The sequence below is a fragment of the Ischnura elegans genome, chromosome 10 (assembly GCF_921293095.1).
Source record: "Ischnura elegans chromosome 10, ioIscEleg1.1, whole genome shotgun sequence".
Lineage (NCBI taxonomy): Eukaryota > Metazoa > Arthropoda > Insecta > Odonata > Coenagrionidae > Ischnura > Ischnura elegans.
This window is the reverse complement of record NC_060255.1, coordinates 3,446,778-3,467,454: the sequence shown is the minus strand read 5'-3', so window position 1 is coordinate 3,467,454 and position 20,677 is coordinate 3,446,778.

Genomic DNA, 20,677 nt, shown 5'->3' with positions numbered 1-20,677 from the left:
ATTGATGGGGATGGTGGAGAAGAATCAGAATTTCTATCGAAGTTGTTTATAAGTGTTTTCTTTGGGAACTTTTCAATGTCTCATAACAATATTGAAGTTGGGATTTCAGCGTTGGCCTCAGCTTTAATTTAACGGCGCAGTCACCGTGCGCGGGCTTGTTTATATTTACTCTGGGATATACTCGGGCTCACCGGGTTCTCTCGTTCGATGTCCAATCCGTGGCGGCTCTTCGAAGACAGAGGTGCGACCAAAGGTTTTGCATCCACTGCGTGACGTCATCGCGCGCGAGAGAGGAAGCACAGGTGGCGCCGGTGGCGGCGAGTCGCGGCGTCAAATCGGGCCGAGCGCCTTCCCCTTCCCACCTCACTCACCCCATCGGCATTCCCATTGCTTCCCTCCCCCACCCTTCCCTCTCCCTTCGCCGGCATCCGATGGCAGATGAAGCGGTCAAGGCGAGGCTTCGCTCCCTCCCATAACAACTCCCGCAGCCTTTGAGGAAAAGAAATGAGAAGAGGAAAAAATTTGGAGCGCGGAGATGAAAGGGTTGGTGTCCGCGTGGTGGGGTGACTCCTCTCTGTGGCGCAGCGCGTCGTGGTGCGCTGGAAATGGACCGCAATCGGGGAGTGTTATTCGAAACGAGAGGCGGACGACGACTTAAGCGGAGGACTTTCAGTCGGGGTGTGTGGAGGGAGAAAATGAGGCTCTCCTTTTGTATTTAGCACCGCTCTTTACTGTCAAATTCAGTAGCAATACTTTAGTAGAGTCTGTAATATTTTTGCTTCACGTCTTCTTTGGATCAAATTTTCTGGAAATCCAGTGCAAAATTAATAGCTTTCACTTGTATCTAGATCTACCCTCCTGATGCTTTACACATCTTGGATAAAGTGCACCCACGAAAGAATGGTTATCTGAAACGGATGATATTGAAATTCCATATAAAATGTGCATTAAATTGTTCTGCAGCATAAAAATGTAAACAACAACAAATCAACCACAACCAACTCATAATCACCTTTTTTTTGCAATGGGATGTTGATACAGTTGGAATGGAAACCCTTTCCGTTGCTGACGGTCGGTCGTCAGTCATCTGTCACCTAAGTATTACGAAATTTATTTCTTTTGAACTCCTTCCAACCGATATAATTTTGCTTCATAAGTAATTTAATTCTCACTTTTCGTAATAAAGGGATAATAAAAAAGCTTTTGTTAACAGATATCCCCCCTTTTCTGTTTTTTTTTTTGTATCTAGCTACTGAATCATGCTATCGTTATGCCCACCCAAATAGAGCGGTCATGGGATGGATCGAGAGAAATGATCCTTGCGTAGTGACGATTATTCTTTCTCTCAGTTCATCTTCTCAGTCCTTATCTGCGATGGATATTTTGCTTACCATCGAATGTTCTAATGTTTTCTAAGTAAAGGAATATGCACTTACTATTTTATTAACTCATTTCAGCTGGACTAGCAGAGTATTTTTACGCATGCAAAGCTGATTGCCAGCTCCTACTTTCCCTGTCCGCTGTTACTGTCCGCTTTGTACCTCAATTGAAGTCACATAGATGTATGAATCCCAAAAGAAATTAAGTTCCTCTATCGACGAATAGATTTTATTTGGAAAGAGACGTCTCCTAATTCTGATGTAAATGCACTCTGATATTCATATCTTGGATGGAAATACAGAGTAGTGTATTTGCATGTAAAATAATATTTTATTCCTGTCAAAAGAGGAAAATAGATGAACCTTAAATACAATGCAGTCTGGATTTAGGGGTCATTTGACCCTTTGCTATCCTGCTAGATGTAATTGATATCAATTAAACACTTTCTCATGCCAGTTAATACAATTATGAACACTGTGCTTGAGTTAAAATATAAAATGATGTTAAAATAAAAACCATATTGCCCGTCTATTGCTTAATAAACAGTCACTTGTATTGTGGGTCCCAATTATTTAAACATGGTACGTAAATACATTTAATGAACATTGTCAGAATTACAATATTAGCACGTGCCTCAATTCCCCATGAATTACATACTGAGGTGTCAGCATCTCATGCCGCCACAATGATAGTTCATCCACACTTATGGTTATTATCACGAGGAAGAAAGCACTCAAAGACAGGAATTCGCAATACCAATATGGCTCAAAAATACCAAGAATTTTAAATAGACTTAGCCGAGTGGTGAAAATTGTCATGAAAAATGACATGGGCTTGGTTTTAGCTGCCTCGAAAATTAATTCATCCAATCCTGTGAATCGCGGGAAGGACTCCAACGTTAACTATTTTATCAGTTATAAAAAACTTCCGGAACTTCATTTTTTTTTTTATGTTTGAGCAGATTCCATGGAAATAACAATGTGATTGACAGTCTGCTGTTATTAGTGTTATATAGCAGGTATCATTTTTGACACCTGCTCCAAAATCAATCTAAAAATAATTTATTAGAGCGGATGTGTGTACTTGTGTATATTTTTGATGAAACTGACTGATTTTATCCTATTTTACAGGTAATAAACCAACAATGCTGTAAAGATTCTTCTAGAATCTGGTTCTTTACGTAAGTTTAAGATGAAAAAGTCTATATTTAGTAGAAATTATTTGTTAGAAAAATTATATGTCATACTTTTTATAAGGATGCTGTATCAACATTTGCTCTTGAATGCGATTTATGAACAGCGCAAAGATAAAGTCTGCCTGCCATAGTGAAGATACGTGGGTTTTAGGGTAAATCTTTCCTTGCAAATATGAATTTAAGAGTGTATTACCCTGCTAACGAACAAGAAAAACATTTTCTACAAATTAAGTGACTGGGGCTATTATTATAATGTACTCAGATTCTGGGTAATCGGTTATTAATATAGTTTTTCTATCTTTAGAAGATGAGGAGATAGAGTTTGGTCCTTTATGGTAGCGCATGGCGTCGACCCGTTTAGGTTAATGCCGTTTCGACGAATGGTTTAAATTAATCGGAAGATGTGTTTCTTGTCGCGTTCCTGTAAAAACTATAATTTTTAAATGAGTTCTATGCATAACTTCTCCGGGTCCTGTAAGAAAATTTTAGTGATAATATGAGGTGCATGATTATATTTACTGTAGGCTCTTCTGCTTTATTTACATCTCCGATTCGATTTGGGGATCATCTGTTCTCTCACGACCATTCATGAGAATTTCAGGATTTAATTCGGTTAAGATGTTAAGGCATCACATCCTGGAGGTTAGTATAGCCGCAGTACTATTGTGCGTTGAGGTTGCATCTAAAACAGGATGAAGGTTACTCAGGATGAGCGATAGGAAACTTAAAATCGCATTTAAAATCTCGACAGAGTTCAGAGAAGGCAACGAATATATTATGCGTCAGTGATCACGATTGAATCATGCCTGTTACAATGAGTTTTGAGTTTCATGTGAATTCGTCGATGGAATTATTAGCGGAGGAAGCTCATTTTGAATGTATTCATGCGCTGATGCTCATACGAGGGCATTTTTTTCAAACTCCGATGGGTCATGATCACAAGACGAAGTAACTGATTAAAAATGATTTCATTGTTAAATGCTGAGCCTACTTGTGGTGTCCTTTCGACATAATCGCCTCGGCGATTGAGGAATTGGTCGTGCCTGTGGACAAGCTTTATGTGGAAGATCTTCTTCATGCAATGTTGCCGCCAATGTCTTCTAATTAATTATACCTTTGTCCTGAACCTTATCGCCCGTTTGAAAACGCCATTTAGCCATATCTTCATTTTAGCGTAAGCATGTGCAACACGCCATTTTGGCTGTGATGGCGTCTTTTGACGCCATTTTGGGTATTTTAAGAGCATGTGCTGGCGCGGAACGAATACCGTTGTTGTTCGCGGGGTTACCTTAGAAACACAGGGTATAAAGGCGGAAATTTATAAGAAAGGATGGAAGGGGTTACCAATGTGGTAATAATGCAGCATAAAGAGCCAATCAAGGGTTGAAAAAAGGAACTACCGGCGAATCAGATGCCAGAGGAAGTAAAGGGGTAATGGAATGTTATAGAACAAAAAGGAGGAGAAGACGCGAAATATATAGGCACTTGACAAGCAGGGGAGCGTCATCAGGAGTCTTGAGTCAGCAGTCAGTCATTGGCTGTCGCATTCACAGAACTTATCGCCATTTTGAAAGAGTAAAGGGGGAAAGACAAATTCTTACATTCAAATTTGTATGGAACGTTAATTGGATTGACATTACGGAAAATTGGATAGCAATTATCGACGCCAGTGTTCTGTGATAAGGAGAGGCAGGGAGCACAGCATCTAAGAAGGAATCCAGCGATGCGTGAGCAGATACTGGGGACTTGAATATCAGCGGAGGTCACGTTGCAACCATTCTAGAGAAACGGGAAGGGATTGAACCCCATAGTTGCAGTGTCGGTGAAGTAAAACGAACATTATAAATATACATGAATATACTTACAAAAGAAGCTCCTATTAATTGATCGATTAACTGAAGTGAATTTGCCTTTTGGAAGAATAAAAGGGTCATTGTAAGATCTATGTATTGTTCTAGTGTATGATTTTTGTGCATGATAATAATACATTAACCCTAGCCGCCAAGAACAAAACAAGGGAGGAAAAAAAGATCCCTCTCAAGGTAAGCAGTGTTTAAGCGGAGTGAACCTTTCGGAGTGTTGGGCCGATAATTGTAGAACGTCGCGTATTCCAGGACCGCGTGACGCAGTATATGTAATTGTACTCCGGAATTAATAGGCTATTGGGTTCTCAATAAGAACGATAGCGCACAGTGAAAGATTAATTTAAGGAAGGTTACATACATATGGCAGTCCCCCGACACGAGGTCGGCATTGCACGGCGGGTGATCGAAAATATCCTGTTGAAATTGCTCTAGAAAATTCTCATATATGGGCGTTAAGGTCAAGATATCTCAATGCTGAAGCGATTCGGTGACTTTTCTCCTTTCTCTCCGCAGTTCAAACTTAATGGGAGAATCAATTGAGGTAGTGTAGTCAATGAGATTGCTACTAACCTTAAACTTACAACTTACGGTCAGAAATGACTTGAGCGTGTAGTGCGGAGGAGGCGCAGTCGTCCTCTGCGCGCAGTACCCGCCTGTTGCTTTTATCGTGTTTTTGCTGAGCTACCGAGGGTTGAAAAAAAACCTCCCTCGTATTTTACTTAATACTAAGGGCCTTTGGACTGAATCAGTTGGTTTATTATTTCTCGTTATTTATTCATCGTCATCGCACCTTTAACAGCTCTTTTATAAGTCCTTTTACATCGGGGAAAGATTTATCAACGACTATCACGCACAATCATGTCCTGAGTAGGGGCAATTTACTCAGCCGAGGACTTTACCTCACCGCCACCGAGATTATCCTTTGATGAAGGAGGTTTAAAGAATACACTCAATATTTGTTGGTGCTATTGTATAGTCCGCTTCTTTTGAAGCATTGACGAAGTTTCGGAAAAAGAACAGTTTTTAACGACACATTCATTTGTTGACACTAGGTTGACAATACTATTGATGCAAAGAAATTCAGAAAGAAGATAGTAATTTGGAAGAAAATTAGGAAACCCTAGAACAATGCCAAGGAGTATTTTCGGTTCGCTTCTCAATGAAATAGCAAGTTCAATTGACGCAAGCATGAAATAATTGTGAATAAGAAAGTGAGAGTGAAATGGTGGTGTCCGTGCTTTGTGATTTGTGACCTTCTTTCCCGCCTCACCCGCTGACCTACACCCTCTCCAGACAAAAGCCGCTCTCTAGTCGCCACCTGCGGGCAGTGATTTCCGTTAACTAGGTGGGATCGCAAGTCTCAAAAGCACTGGTGAGACACACAGTGGCCAGGGCTTCTCCAATTTCCCTGCGGCTGACCGCTTTAGTCCCCTGTAGGACAAGCCAAGGACAAAGAGGAACAGATGGGCTCGTGTGATGCCAAATACTCAACGCCGTGATTCCAGGAAATCCCTAAACATTGTCACCATTCGATACTGCCACGTAACAATACATAGTGACTGCAATTTTCGGTATCAAACAACGGAACCTCCATTTCTGCTTCCCTGAGATGTTCAACACATTCATTGTGTTTTCTTAAATGTTGGGATCTCTTTTACTTCATCTACACTTCTGTTTCTCCAGAATGTTATATGAAAATTATTTTAGAAACGGGCGTTTCTACCCTCCTTAATCTTTATTGTTCCCAATCGATTATTAATTCGACGAGTAATAAATTGGTTTCATTTTGATCTAGGCCTTAATAGTACGTGGGAACTAGCTTGAACAGTTTGAGAAATTGCAAAGGAAAAAAAATCAAAGAAAAGACGTCCATCCTCCTCTAAATGTTGGCACGCGAGAGATATTTAATGTATGTATTGAATTATTTACTACTTGAAATTTTCAGTTTATTTGTTATTTCTCTATCTTTGCCCAAATGAAAGAAATAATTAGTAATTTTAGTTCCTGAAAAATGAGACCGAACGATTGAAATTCGGGTTTAAATCATATGGCCTCATTTAAAAACTATTAAAACTGTACTCTGTGAAATGCATTAGATTCTTTTCTTTGATGTTTCTTAAATGGGTAAGAAATAAAAGTTTCAATAGTTAAATCTTAAATTTGACCTTACCTCAATTCGCTCACGTTGCTATGATTTGTGTGGTTTTGATAAGATATTACCGAACTCAAAGCCTATTTGTGCCTGGAGATGATGAGGAATGGATGAATGGAGAGATTCAGATTGTTCTCTTCAGGCTGTAAGTGAAGGCGCCGAGGAGACAACGCTTGAAGTCCCATTCGACAGGTAGAATTATGTACCTGCTTGCGTACCTTCGAAGCGTATTTGGGCAGAAATGAGTGAAAATGAGTCTTCTATTGAGGAATCTCTTTCACCAACGGGATTTCAAGCATGGCCCGCTGGGCTGTAAGTGGACACACCAGCCCCCACAGCAGCTTGTAGACGCATTTTACTTAGATAAGGCAGAAAAATCCACTTTCGTGGTTGCATCTCCTTTTGTTTGATACTATCAATCCTTAGCTTAGACTTTTTTCTGTTTCCAGTAGAACTTTTTTATATCTTATCTATGTTTCCTCAAGTTCAAGAGGTGTAAATGGCCAATCATATTCAAAATCCGTGAGGTTCTACAACTCTGATGGGTTTACATTAAGAATTTGGAGTTAATTCTTGTTATAGACAGGTTGTCACGGTTTTCATGTCATTATTGCAAATACCATTCATTATTCTGAGCATTTATTATTTATATCTAAGGTAATTATGTCTGTAGATTATTTTATCAGTATATTCGTGCAATAACTGAAATTTTTGTCAGAATTGTACCTTCGCGATAGGGATGGGAGGAGGGACAATATTGGTACTTTCGAGTACGTTATTGATACTTAATGTCAATTTTATTTGATTTGGCACCCGACCAATCTCAGGCTTAGTGAAGATTCCAAAGAGACCAAAAGTACATCTATTCCTTAAATTTAATGGAAATACTGGATCAGGAGACGTATTATGCCACCAAGAGATTTTACTATTTCATATTCCTTGCGCGTAGGTTGACCAACTGGCAGGAACCCAACGAAATTCTTGGTACGGTTGGGAAAATTGGGTGGAGTCAAACCATTCCTCTTAAATTCCTCCATCTCTGTTCTCGCTCTCCCCGGCATAAAATCTTTCCTCGCATGTCACGAGCATTCTCTCGCACGAAAACAACCCACGACCGATTTCCCGCCATACTTTGAGGCCATTTCCGATTCGTCACTCTGAAACCGGGGCGACATTTACATATAGGGAATGGAGTGTATAAAAATTGGGAGGGCCGGGAAGCGAAAAATAGAGAATGAAAATGTGTGGGGAGGAAGTACGTGCTATATTTCGGTTCTTCAAGAAGGGGAGGAGCGTGGTGCGACGGTGGTGGGCTCTGTTTTAGGGACGTTTCTCCACGTGCACTTCTCTTCCTCTCTCTCACTCCCTAAGGAAAAACTGCTGAACAATGACGTTCCATTTTTATTCCCATCCGTGGGAAGGGAATCGTATCCACGACTCCACGAGTGCAAGGAGGGGAGGGAGTTATGTCTTCGGGAGCAGCGCTGCGTCTGGAGATTCCCTCGGCACACAAATTGATCTCGGTGAATTTCGCGTTGGACAAGCGCCGGTGACGGCCGCATCTCATTCAGGGACGTTGTCTTTCACTCACTCCTTCCTTCCTCTCCTCACTCGTATCTCAGGCTCTCTTCTCTATCTTCTTTCTAGTCTCCACTCCTTTTCTTTACCCCTGGGGCGTTTTTTTTCAGTCCATCCTCCTTTGCTCTCGGCTGAGGTAGTGCCTAGTACGCAGTGAATTCTCGCAGACGAAGCACCAGGAATAGCTCGCAATAGTAAATTGCGAAAGCATATTACTGTTCTCTAGCCGCGTATTATTGAAGAATTGAAGATAAATTATCCACGCTCGCATTTTAACGGAAAAATATAGATTAAACACGTTTTGAGCTAACTTTGGTCTTGCGATAACTTGAGTAGCTTAATATGCAATTAGTAACATGTGGGAACGGAGATTTCTGTGGTGTGCGCGGTGCAAGCCAAAAGGAATCCACTATTTTCTATATAGTCTTAATGATATCATTAGCATTTTAACGAATTTTGTTATGTCCTGATTCATGCTTCATTTTTGTACATCGTCAGATCCGTTTTCAGTGAGTAATGCTGGAAAAAAATTCAAATTTGGAAGTATTTTATTTGATCATGAGATACTTAAACAGCTGAACGTTTCTCTGGCCATTCTCGCCGTCATCTTCAGGTTTTAGTCAGGTGCATATTAATGCTTGACAGCAGCACTGGTGTTGTGGTTGAAGTTTTTCTCGATATTTAAGTTGATATGTCCTCACTGCCTTTTTTCAGTCAACTCCGTTGAATCATTCGAGTCAACTACTAAAATTTGTCTACCCTCAGATTGAAAAAAATTTAGGGAATGCGCACAAAATTTGTTGCTGTAAGGAGGTAAGTTATATCCTCGGGAGACTTGCTGTGTTTGGAGATTCCCGCGGAACAAACTCTGAAGATTTTGCATTCGCACGAGCGCTGGTGACGGTCGCATCTCATCTTGTCAAGTCCACGCTTTCTCCGTCTTACTCCTCCTTTCCCATGCCTCATTCACTCCACCATGTCTTCATCATTTACCCCATCTACTTCCCCCGGCGGGGTTACCTTTTCCACAAACATTCTCTTTTCTTCATCCTTTTTCTGGACCTAATCCTTCAGAGCAGCACTCGCTTCCTAAATACAGCGATGTATTGTTAAATCCCGACTTCATTTTGCGTTCGACTGAGTCCTCACACTCTTTTTGTTTATGCGCGCATATTCTTTTGGTCGATCTATGCGTCCTCTTCATCCGTCTATTCATCTTTCTTGCGTGGGTCTCTTGAACTTTCCTTCATGCTTGCGCGGTACGAATTGTGCTGATGGCGAGGAATGCATTGTTGGATAGACGGTGCGTGTGCTTTTTCATAAAAGGAAAGCCACGACGTCCGTGCTGCGCTGATTTAGCTGAGAGTGGGAACCGCATTTTTGATTGCCGATGCGTTTGCACTTTTCAGCAAAGAATGGCGTACCGCTGGAAGGTTCTAGAATTCACGGGGGGGGGGGGGTGGTCGGATGAGGAATGCCTTAAAAATTGCACGCATCATTGAATCGAGGTCATTCGTGATTCGTCATTCGTCATTTCGTCAAGAGTCGGGACCCGCGCAGCGGGGGCCCACAGGGCCGTGGAGGGGAAGCCGAGGGAGTTGATCACTCTCGCGCAAGAATCAACGGAATCAAATACACTTCTTGCGGCAAACCCAGGATCTTTCATTTCTACCCGATACCGTCCCTCCGAGGGGTCCACCTTCGCTGTCCGGAATCCCTCAGCGTTAGTCCAAGATCCCTATTCTGAGTCACCCCTTGTCGAGCTGTCCACGGGAGGACACGACAATATCGTTATTTCGCACGAGTTTTTTTCTTCATTTAATAAAAGCGTTACTGCACTTAATTTACCTGCTTCAACATTCGTGTTTTAAGAGAAAATTTAATGATACATAAACGCATCCATTTTTAATAATATCCTGAAATATTTTTTAGGCATTTACTGTTACATTACACTATTACACTGGCTATATCGTTGCCGGTGTGTTAAGGGTCTTCTTCAATGCCTGCTTTACAGCAACTTTAGCGTAATAGAATGAAATTTTTCTCGATATTCAGCTCATGGTTTCTGATATTTTTTTCGAACTTTAGGGGTCGTTCTATTGTTTTGTCATTTAATTCATTCCATGTCAACTCCGGTGGCGTCCTCAGGTCGTATATACGGGTTTGTCACCATTGAGGTTGCCTAAATGTCTTTAATGAATGCTGCCACTGCGAAAGCTTTAGAATTTTTGTAAACTCTCTCAAACTGCCAGTCCTCAGCTCTGGTGGTGTGCGGATCGGTTGTTCTGCTCTCGCTCGTTCAAAATACCCTCATGCGCAATCTGTGCTCAAGTCGTTAAGCGTGGTCAAACAACCTTAACATATGCCAAATGCAACGAAGTTTCACATTCACAGTGTTTGTCACTCTCGACAGAGGAAACAAAGGTGGTCGCGGAGCGACAGAAGTCTTGGAATTGTGAAAAGTGTTTGTTCACAGCTCGATCAATACGCGGTGACGACACTGCAATAAAACCCTGTACCAGCGTGTCCCCAAGCGATTGCAGTGGATCCTTGCAGGAGTTGCTCGCAGTGGTGAAAGAGATTCGTGAAGACCAGGTCTCGATGAAGGCTTCCTTAAGTAATCTGGAAGTTGGTAACTATAGCCAGGCTATCGGTGCAATAAGCTCCTCCTTATCCAAAATGACCGAAACTTTATCTCTTTTAACGAGTGACACCGAATACCTGAAGAAGAAACTCGCAGATGTAGAATTCCGCCTCAGTCGTGAGGAACAGGAACGTCTGCGTAACACAATTGAGATTCATGGAATCCCTTTCTCAGACAGTGATATCACCGAGGAACTTGTCTGCAAAGTGGGGGCAGCTTTAGGAGTTACGATCGAGACCAGCCAAATTGATTATGCCTACCGCATTCGACCGAAACCCCAAACACACAAGTCCCAGGCGTAGAACACGCCGACAATTGTCGTTCGTTTCGTAAGCTCCCGTGTTGCCGAGTCATTATCCCCACACAATAGACGGCTATACGCAGCTGCTCGCGACTTGAAGAAAGTAGGAAAAATCCGTTATCTGTGGGTACGAAATGGACGTGTGTTCGCCCGGGTCAACGACGGCAGCGAGCGGCTTTCCATCGTCGTGCAAGAATATCTAAACAAACTCTTTTAACATCAGGCCCCCCTGCTGCTTCCCAAAGTCAAAACATCTGTGAGTGAAATAACAGTAAGCCTCGTTAACTGTCAGTCTCTGATGGGTCATATTGACGAGTTTCGAAACCACTTCACATGTAATCCAGCTGATATCATTTGCTTAACTGAAACGTGGTTGAAGCCAAGCATTTCTGACGAAATGGTGGGACTGGACACCTATCACCTCATCCGTCACGATAGGATTAACAAAGTTGGTGGTGGTGTCGGTGCCTTTATACACCAAAGGCTGCACTCAAAGGTCCTAGACACATCGCCTCAGGTCTACGAGAAACGACCCGAGTTCCTGGTCATCGAAATAGTGGGGGTAAATTTTTCTAAACTTCTATTATACATTATCTATCGACCTCCAAAAGTTGGGCATATGTCAGATATTGAAAATGTATTTTCTAAATTTAGCCCAAAGTTTAAAAATATTATAATTGTTGGTTATTTCAATGCAGTCTTGTTCCGCGATACCTATTACAGCTCATTCTTGCATAATTTTATATATTCCAATGATCTTTACCTGCTACCGTTGAATGCCACTCATCATACTGAGAACAGCCACACGCTCCTCGATCTTTTCATTGTTGACTCACAAGATAAAGTCTCTTCTTTAATCAATCTCCAGTTCCATTTCTGTCGGCCCATGATAAAACTGTGGCAACTTATAAATTTAATGTTACCAAGAAATCTCAGCCTCCTCTGGTTATTAGAAGTAATGCGTGTTTCAGTGTTGAAACTTTCCAAGATGACTTATTGAGCTTTGATTGGAAAAATGTGTGCAACTCTCTCAATGTTAATACAATGCTGCAAAGCTTCAACTCTGTTTTCCATGACTGCCATGATCATCATGCTCCAAAACGACTCATACAGCCTAAGCGTTCCAGAGCTCCATGGTTTACCCCAGCAATAAAGGAGCGAATCAAAGAAAGAGACAGTCTTAGACGCATTTTCGTTCGGACGAAAAATCCTGCCTCTTACCAATTATTTGTCATACAACGCAACCTTGTGAAAAAGTCCTTGATGAACTCAAAAAGAGAGTACTACACAGACGCTCCCTCTAAACCAACCTATCCCAATGAACTCTGGAAAAAACTAAAAAACCTGGGACTCATTAGAAAACCGGACAATTCAATCGTAAGCGGGCTCTATCTAAATGAACTAAACAACTACTTTTCAACGAGTGGCATTCCTCCCCTGAACTCAGCTGATGCTCGCCTGACAAACTTTCCTTCTCTTGTCGCCTTTGTGCCTTAAAATGATAAAAAATTTTACTTTAATTATGTTACGCCAGACGCTCTGCGTAAGGTACTCACTGCGTCGAAATCTAATTCTGTTGGTAAAGATGACATCTCTGTTAAATATTTGAAAGCTGCTTCTGAAGTTGTGAGTCTTGCTCTACTTGAAATATTCAACTCTTCGCTGATGTGTGGAATTTTTCCCACACTTTGGAAATCTTCCCTTATTCGTCCGATTAAGAAAGTCAAAAGTCCGTCTTCCCCTTGTGATTACCGCCCAATATCAATACTTTCCGCCATTTCTAAATGTCTTGAAAAGATAGCATTTCAAAAAACTGTTGATTACCTCACAACAAATAAGTTATTTGATCCATTTCAGTCAGGTTTCCGCAAAAACTTCTCTTCTCAAACGGCTTTAATCAAAGTTTCTGATGACATCAGATCTTCCATTGACAAAAAATTGTTGACTATACTGGTACCGTTCGACTTTAGCAAAGCCTTTGACTGTGTAAACCATAAGTTGCTCCTACAAAAATTGAGAAATCTAAATTTTTCCTGTCCTTCATTAAATTGGTTTAATTCATACCTAACCGGACGATGCCAATCAGTAAAAGACTACAATGGTAATTTGTCTGAATGGGCGTCTATCTCTCATGGAGTACCTCAAGGATGAGTTCTTGGGCCATTACTTTTTTCGTTGTACGTGGGAGACCTTTGTGCATGTATCAAAAAATGCAAATACATTATGTACGCTGACGATCTCCAAATTTATATACACTGCCGCCCGCGCGATTTCTCCGAAACTGTTAAATTAATGAACGACGAAGTAACTGCTATTGTGCCATGGGCTCAATACAACTGCTTTAAAATAAATAGTAATAAAACAAAATCAATGATAATCGGCCACTCTATGGTAATTTCTAAACTAAATATTGCCGATATGCCAACGATCGAAGTTCAGGGAATTTCAATTCATTACACAAAAGCGGCTATAAATTTAGGGGTCATCTTTAGCAATACCCTTTCATGGAAAGATCATATTTTATACGTGTGAAATAAAGTTAATGCTACTCTTCATCAACTAAAACTCCATAAAAAACTACTTCCTATCTATGTAAGAAGTCAGCTTGTCTCTAACTAATTTTTCCACACTTCGACTACTGTTGCCTGGTGTAATACGATCTCACAGCCGAACTTAATATTAAGCTTCAACGCCTCATGAATTCCGCACTAAGATTCATATACAACTTGCGAAAAGATGAACATATAACCCCCTATCTTAACAAACTCTCCTGGATGGACATTAAAACAAGAAGAAAGTTTAAATTGGCCTGCTTCATGTTTTCCCTGTTTAAGAATAACGAACCACAATACATCATAGATTTCTATCCCAAGAGAACAACTTTACCTAATGTCATTACCAGAGCCGATCCAAACTATCTCCATATATCCCATTATAGGTCCACAACCTTTCAAAAATCATTTACTGTTGCCGCTTCACAAATATGGAATAGCCTCCCTAAAACACTCAAAGAATCTTCATCCCTGCAAATTTTCTGAAATAAACTATACTTAGTATTAACCAGGTCATCTGAATTGACTACTTATGCATAAACATGTTTTGTAAGTCCAGCATTGTTGTTTGTATATTTTTCTTCCGTTGTATTTGATTAACTTGAAAATTTTTGTAAATGTTCATTTCTGTTAATTGTTTCAAATTATTTTCTTCTATTATATCAGATTAAACTGAAATTTTTGTATAGGTTAATTTTTGTTAATTGGTTCAAATTATTTTCCTCTGTCGTATTTGATTAATCTGAAATTTTTGTATTTGTTAATTTTTCTTAATTGGTTTCAAATTATTTTCTTCTGTTGCATTTGATTAACTTGAAATTTTTGCAAATGTTAATTTTTGTAAATTGGTTAAAATTATTTTCTTCTGTTGCATTTGATTATCTTGAAAATTTTGCATATGCTCATTATTGTTAAATGGTTCAAATTATTATTATATTTTTTAAACTGATTGCTGAGCTATTAACTGCTTACATAAAAATGTTCCATCGGATGTAAAAATCTGGGAACAATAAATTATATTATATTATATTATTATATTATAAACTGAGCATTATTTCTTAATATGTAATTAATTCGAAATTCTTCCGATCTCATCAAGGCTAAAATTACATTCTTCGGGCTCAAAATGATTGAGAACTAGAAAATAATGCACTCCCTCCAACGCTGTGAAAAAAATGTTTCCTGAAGCTGCGTATTTAGGATTTTGGTCTCTTACTTCTGTATTTGCATTGGTTCATAATATTCTGCCCTAAACGAAAATCTCTCTTTAATATTGTAATTGTTATTTTTGTCAGCATTTTGGGGAAATGGGTTAGTAGTGTTATATTGTACTATTTCCTTTTGGTGAAATAAATTTGGAACTGAAATAATTTAAGAAAAATTAATTTTAAAAAGAAATCTAAGGTTCATTTCACTACAGTTACAAAAGCTTTATCGGTAAAACAAAATTTAGCTAATTTTAGGTATTTCGTGTCATGCGAATATGTTCAAACTATAAAATTTAGCAGTTTTTGTGCTTATCACTAAATTTACTACGGCTTAGTTCGAGTAACTCAATCGTGAAACTTTTGCGTCGTCCATTATATTTCTGAGTGATCTCTCAGTTCTTTTTTCTCCCTACGAGTTGATCTTTGTCGCTTTGCTGCCTCGTACCTCAGACAAGTCCCATGTTAGTCATTAGATTCACGTTATCGGCTCATATAGACTCTAAATGAGACTAGCACGCTTGTAATCCAATACCTTGGGGTAAGAAACACGTTTCAAGCATCAAAACTTTGCTCGTTATTGGACGCGGAGGGCACGGAAAAAGTTCCTATCTCGAGTTTTGTTCACCCTCGGCCTCAGTAGCTATAGCAGGCTCCCAACCCCTCTCCCCACCGCCGCCCCATCCTTCACGTTATAATCTCTTATACACGAGCCAATCTCTCTACCTGCTCACCTTTGGCGTTCCAGCGCACGTCCCGCTCCTGGACCATGGTTTCCCATCACGTCCGGATGCTGCTCGGTCGATACCTCACTGTCCCTTCTCTTCCTCCCATTACAATGTGCCAAACAGTTTCCCATATCAGAGTTCGTCTTAAGAAGAGGTTTTCTTTATTTAAAGGATTATATTTTCAATCAAAAATGTATTTCTATTTTGACCAACCCCTATATTTTTGGGTCTGAGTGAAATTCAAAAACTTTTTATAGAAAAGATAAACATTTATGTGCAAATCATGGTTCCTCTTACTCCTCAGCGGTTGTTCGGTCGTATTTCGAGTTGGATAATTATATTTATTCGAGCCAGTTTGAATTTTATTCAGCTCTTTTGTTGTTAAATAATACAAAAACTCAGATTTCATGGTGTCTTGGGAATTGCAGAAATGTGTTGACACCGCGATTGCTGTATATTATATTACCTATTATCTATTTCAGTTACTTTTACCGGTTTAGGTGACTTTAAATGTTTTGGATGGTGATGATAAAAACAAAATAATATATTGTATTTGCTTTCAAGATTGTTTTACGAATTTTAAATTTTTACTCTTCATCATCCAATGGACTATTTCCTTTAACTAATTTCTCTTGCTGCAATAAGTTTTATTTTCATTGTCATAAATTAAAACTCGTTGTGTGTACGGTAAAGACTAAAATAAGGTCGTCTAGAAGATTTAAGAGGGTAAATTCCGCTGATGTATTACGCCTAAAAATCGCTCTGTATTCTTAATATCCGAGATATTGTCTCCAAAATAATCCTTCATTTAAACAAGTGGCATTCTCAAAGGTAATCTCGGTACAGCAAACGGCTTCATGATCACCTACCTCTCGACAAACTTAAGAGTTGATAAATTCTATGCTTTCAAGAGATATCTATCTTGATGATTCAAAACAGGAAAAGGAAAGACTGGCTGGGAAAGGAAAGGCGATTGGTTGCGCATATGCATGTATTTATTCAGTCTTAATATCTGTGGGTGTTTCCATATCTTTATCCTTTTAAACCTCCTTTAGTTTAAATATTATCTGTGGAGAACTGTTTGTATGTATAAACTACTTATTTTGCGCAAGAATAATATAGGTCACTGTTCCTTGATGTAACGATTGAAATCGATACATAGATTTTCTATAAATGCCAATGCTATGGAATGAACACATTACGTAAAAGTGCCACCTGTTCGATTTCGAGATAATTTTGTTGAAAGCGGCCATCTTTCAGCTTGGTATCATACCAGAGTATCCAAAAACAATTTGTCATTCATTTTGATTTATTTATGAGAAGTACTGTATTTTCGTTATAATGAACTATACCTGATTGGTTGTTTTGTAGTCTATTCAGTGAAAATATTTCAAGAGGATTTATAAATTCTATTACACCTTTGCGTAATTAATGACACGATGAATTTCCTTCAAACTCATAAGCTGATCAAGATAATGCGGTGACCAGAATGATGCCTCCTGCAAAATCCCAAAACGCCTCGTGCTAGGAAAAAAAAGATTCACGCCTCCACCTGTAATCGCTATTGAATCCCAGAGGAGCTGGTTAGGAGAAAAAACAAAGGAGGAATAGCTGGCGCACCGCCCTTTTTCCCCCTCCTATGTTTTCCGGCTGCAAACGGGAGTTTAATTAAATTTATCTCTCTCACGTTTCACGAGCGATCGGTGGGCCACCGAGTATCACTACCGAAGCACGAAAAGCCGTCAGCTCCTACCCATCCCCAGGAAGAGGGTGTTTAAAAATTAAAAAAATAAGAAAAATAAATGCGCTCTCGGAGTTGAGAGATTTCGTTCACTCTGTTATCTAAAAATTCTCTCCCGCCCGCCCTGCATAATATTTCAGCGTCGACTCTTGTCAAGGCCGTCAGCGGGAATCCCTCCTCCTCTTTGCTGATCCATCTCTTCGCCCTTTTTCTCGGTATCTCCATCGGACAAGCGACCTCGGAAGGGAGCGCCACCTTCGTGATGTTTGCTCGCAGCTTATCCCTTTGCCCTGCGTCCCAGGGTGCCGCCAGGGGCCCAGGGGGTATCGTAGATGAATTGCCCTGTGCGGGAAGGATTCAGGGTTCAGGGTGAGGTTTATGTTTTTTATTTATCAAGGGCTATATTTATGTGTTTTTTTTAAATTTTGGGATGGGGGTGCCATTTTGAGGTTGCGCATCTAGAATCAAACTAATGGAGCCTCTCCTTCCCAGTCTATGAACACCGAAAGAAAAATATACTCTCACGGCGTTGAACATCCTTCGCTTACTCTCTCAGTGATTCAATTCAGAGATTGGTTGGGGTAATTTCATGCATACAGATTTTTGTTTTGGGGTTTACGTTATGGCTTCACCCAAGATTAGAACCCAGGACTCAAAAGTCAGCAGCCAAGCACTCAACCCACTAGGCTACCACGATCCGCTCTAACCATATTTTCAAAAATACAAAAAATATAATGATAATTAAAATTAGAAGCAGTTTACCTGCAACTTACAAATCCGTGGTCAGATAACATTGTGAGTAGACAAAATTGATGAAATGTTTGCACGCGTCCTTTTATGCCATGGTTATCTTCCTCTTAAAAAATCGATGTTTTTTCAAGAAATGAGAACAATGTAATCTTGGTATGTAAGATAGGTGAAAATGTGAATTTCTACGACTGCGTACCTTGCATTTGCTCCCCGCATCTCTCATGTCTCCTAGCAGAGGTTGTTGAACTAAACATTTGACCTCTCCATGATTCCATGAATGTTCTAGTTTCTCGGACCTCATTTATTGCTGATGAATCGCCGTTCTTCAGTTAAATTACAAAATGTTTGGCCGGTAATTTGTGCCTCGTACCGGTTAATGCGAAGCTTTTTATCAGTGATGTACTCATAAAATATGAGTGATGTTTTCTTAGATACGTATCTCTTCATTTTTTGTAATGTACAATTAACAATTCAAAAAACGTAATATTTTGTAAAAAAGTTTTGCTTCTCGCAAAATATCCACAGAGAGAAATAAAGTTGTTCATTAGGGTGTCATGAAGTTTTCTATGTTTGCCGAAAACATACATATGCGCCCCTATGAGTAGCATAAAGCGTTAATTTTCATTATTGGTGTAGATTTGCTGTAAAGTTTTTGTAACGTAGAGCACAAATGCATGTAATATAATGTGTCACGGAACGGTGACTCCGATAAATAAAGAAATCCGAATCAAATGTGTTTTTTGTTTCATATAGAGTAATATTTTTAATGGTAGAGCATCATAAAGGGGACTATCATTGGCAGGGATGAATTACCAGAAGCTGTAGTCCGATGCTGTTGCAGGAGGGGATGGGGTTGAGTTTGGAGATAAGTAGGTTTCGCCCCTGAACCCTTTCGCTCCCTCAGGGACTCCGGGCGCTGTGAATTCGTTCCCTGGGATACCCTTCGATTCCTTCCTTCCCCCATGGCCGCATCTGTCTCCTAGGGCGTTCTACCTCCCCCCTGCACCTCCTCCCAGCTAGGGTTTCTCCTCTCCAACCCACACCTCCCCCACATGGGGTGAACGGGAAGAACTTCCATTCTTAGTTCTCTTCTTTTTTTTCCTCGGAATTGAAGCGAGGTGAATCCCGCTGCTGACGTGGCTTTAGTCGTACCTCTTCACGTGCCTTCTCCTCCCAACTCCCTATTCCGTCTTCCCATTTTAACTCCTTCCCATTGCTGGTTCAATTTTTCCCCACCGAAGTGCGGAGGCCAGAGCGGAGAGGAATTCAGCAGATAGGTGCGTTTCGTCTTCGAGTCATGGACTAGTCAAAAAGCAACCGAATGTCTTAAAGGAGCACAACATGTGAGAAGTACTCTTGTTTAATTATTATGCAAGGTAAATTTAAGTATAATAGCTAGGTGATTCATTCAAGGCAAAAGTTATTGATATAAAAGCGACAAGTTTTTCTTCTCTTTCCAACTGGGTCAATGTGACTCTTTAACCCAAAGTTCGTCCATTCTATCACGCTATAAGTTAAGGGACATATGTTTGACGCTTTTCGTGGTTAAATTGGTTTAAAAATTGAGTTGTTAGTGATGAATTTAATCGTGATTGCGGAGTAAGGATTGTCGGCTATTATTAATTATTGTTTTCATCAGGTTATTAACAATATCTACGCCACCAATGTGATGCTTAAATGGTACTTATTTGTTATAATAATAATAAGATGCCTTTATACGGGTGACGTTGAGACTAAGAAGTCCCCTCTTCCGCCTAACCCCTTACATGAGTTATACATGAATTGCCATGAGAAAAAATTCCCCTTGACCTAGAATCGAGCCAATGACCTTTGACTTTCCGGGCCAGTCGACAGACGATTACGCTATCCAGGGTTCAGGAGTCTCATGGCAATTGTAGCGAGGGTCATGGCACTATCTCTTAGGACCTCGCGGCCCATCAAGGATGGCAACGCGAGGATAAAGGACTTCAATGGAACCGGTTGGAAGCCTTAAACCTGCGCTAAAGCCGTGAAGGGTAGCATGTGTAAAATTTCAAAGCATGCCGCGTGAACGGTGGTGAAATATACATGAAATTACATGAGAAAAAAATTCCCCTGGACCCAGAATCGAACCATGGACCATTGTGAATTCAGGAACCTGAATAGCGTGGTAGGCTGCGCAGTGAAGCGGAAAGTCAAAGGTCCATGGCTCGATTCCCAGTTCAGGTTTTTTTTTCTCATGGAACTTCATATATATTTCAATGACGTTCACGCGACTGGCATTGAAATGTTATATATACCGCTATTCGCGGATGTAGCACTTCTTAGGTGCTAAACATTCCCGAGAAAACGATTATTAAAACGCGTGACTTTTTTCCCTGAGTTATTTATTGTTCACACTGGAGAGGTCCTTTTTTTTCGGCCTACAAAGCAAAGCACGTTTTGATGAATGCTTTAAAGCACGTGAAGGCCTTCAACCAGCGGGAAGACGTGGGACACATTTATAAGTTGTGAGCGCATTTAAAGCAGGCTCTCACATTCAGTGGTCCTCGTTGAAAATTAATCCTGTGAGCATCTCATTGATTTTCATGCGAGTCTTGGACACCA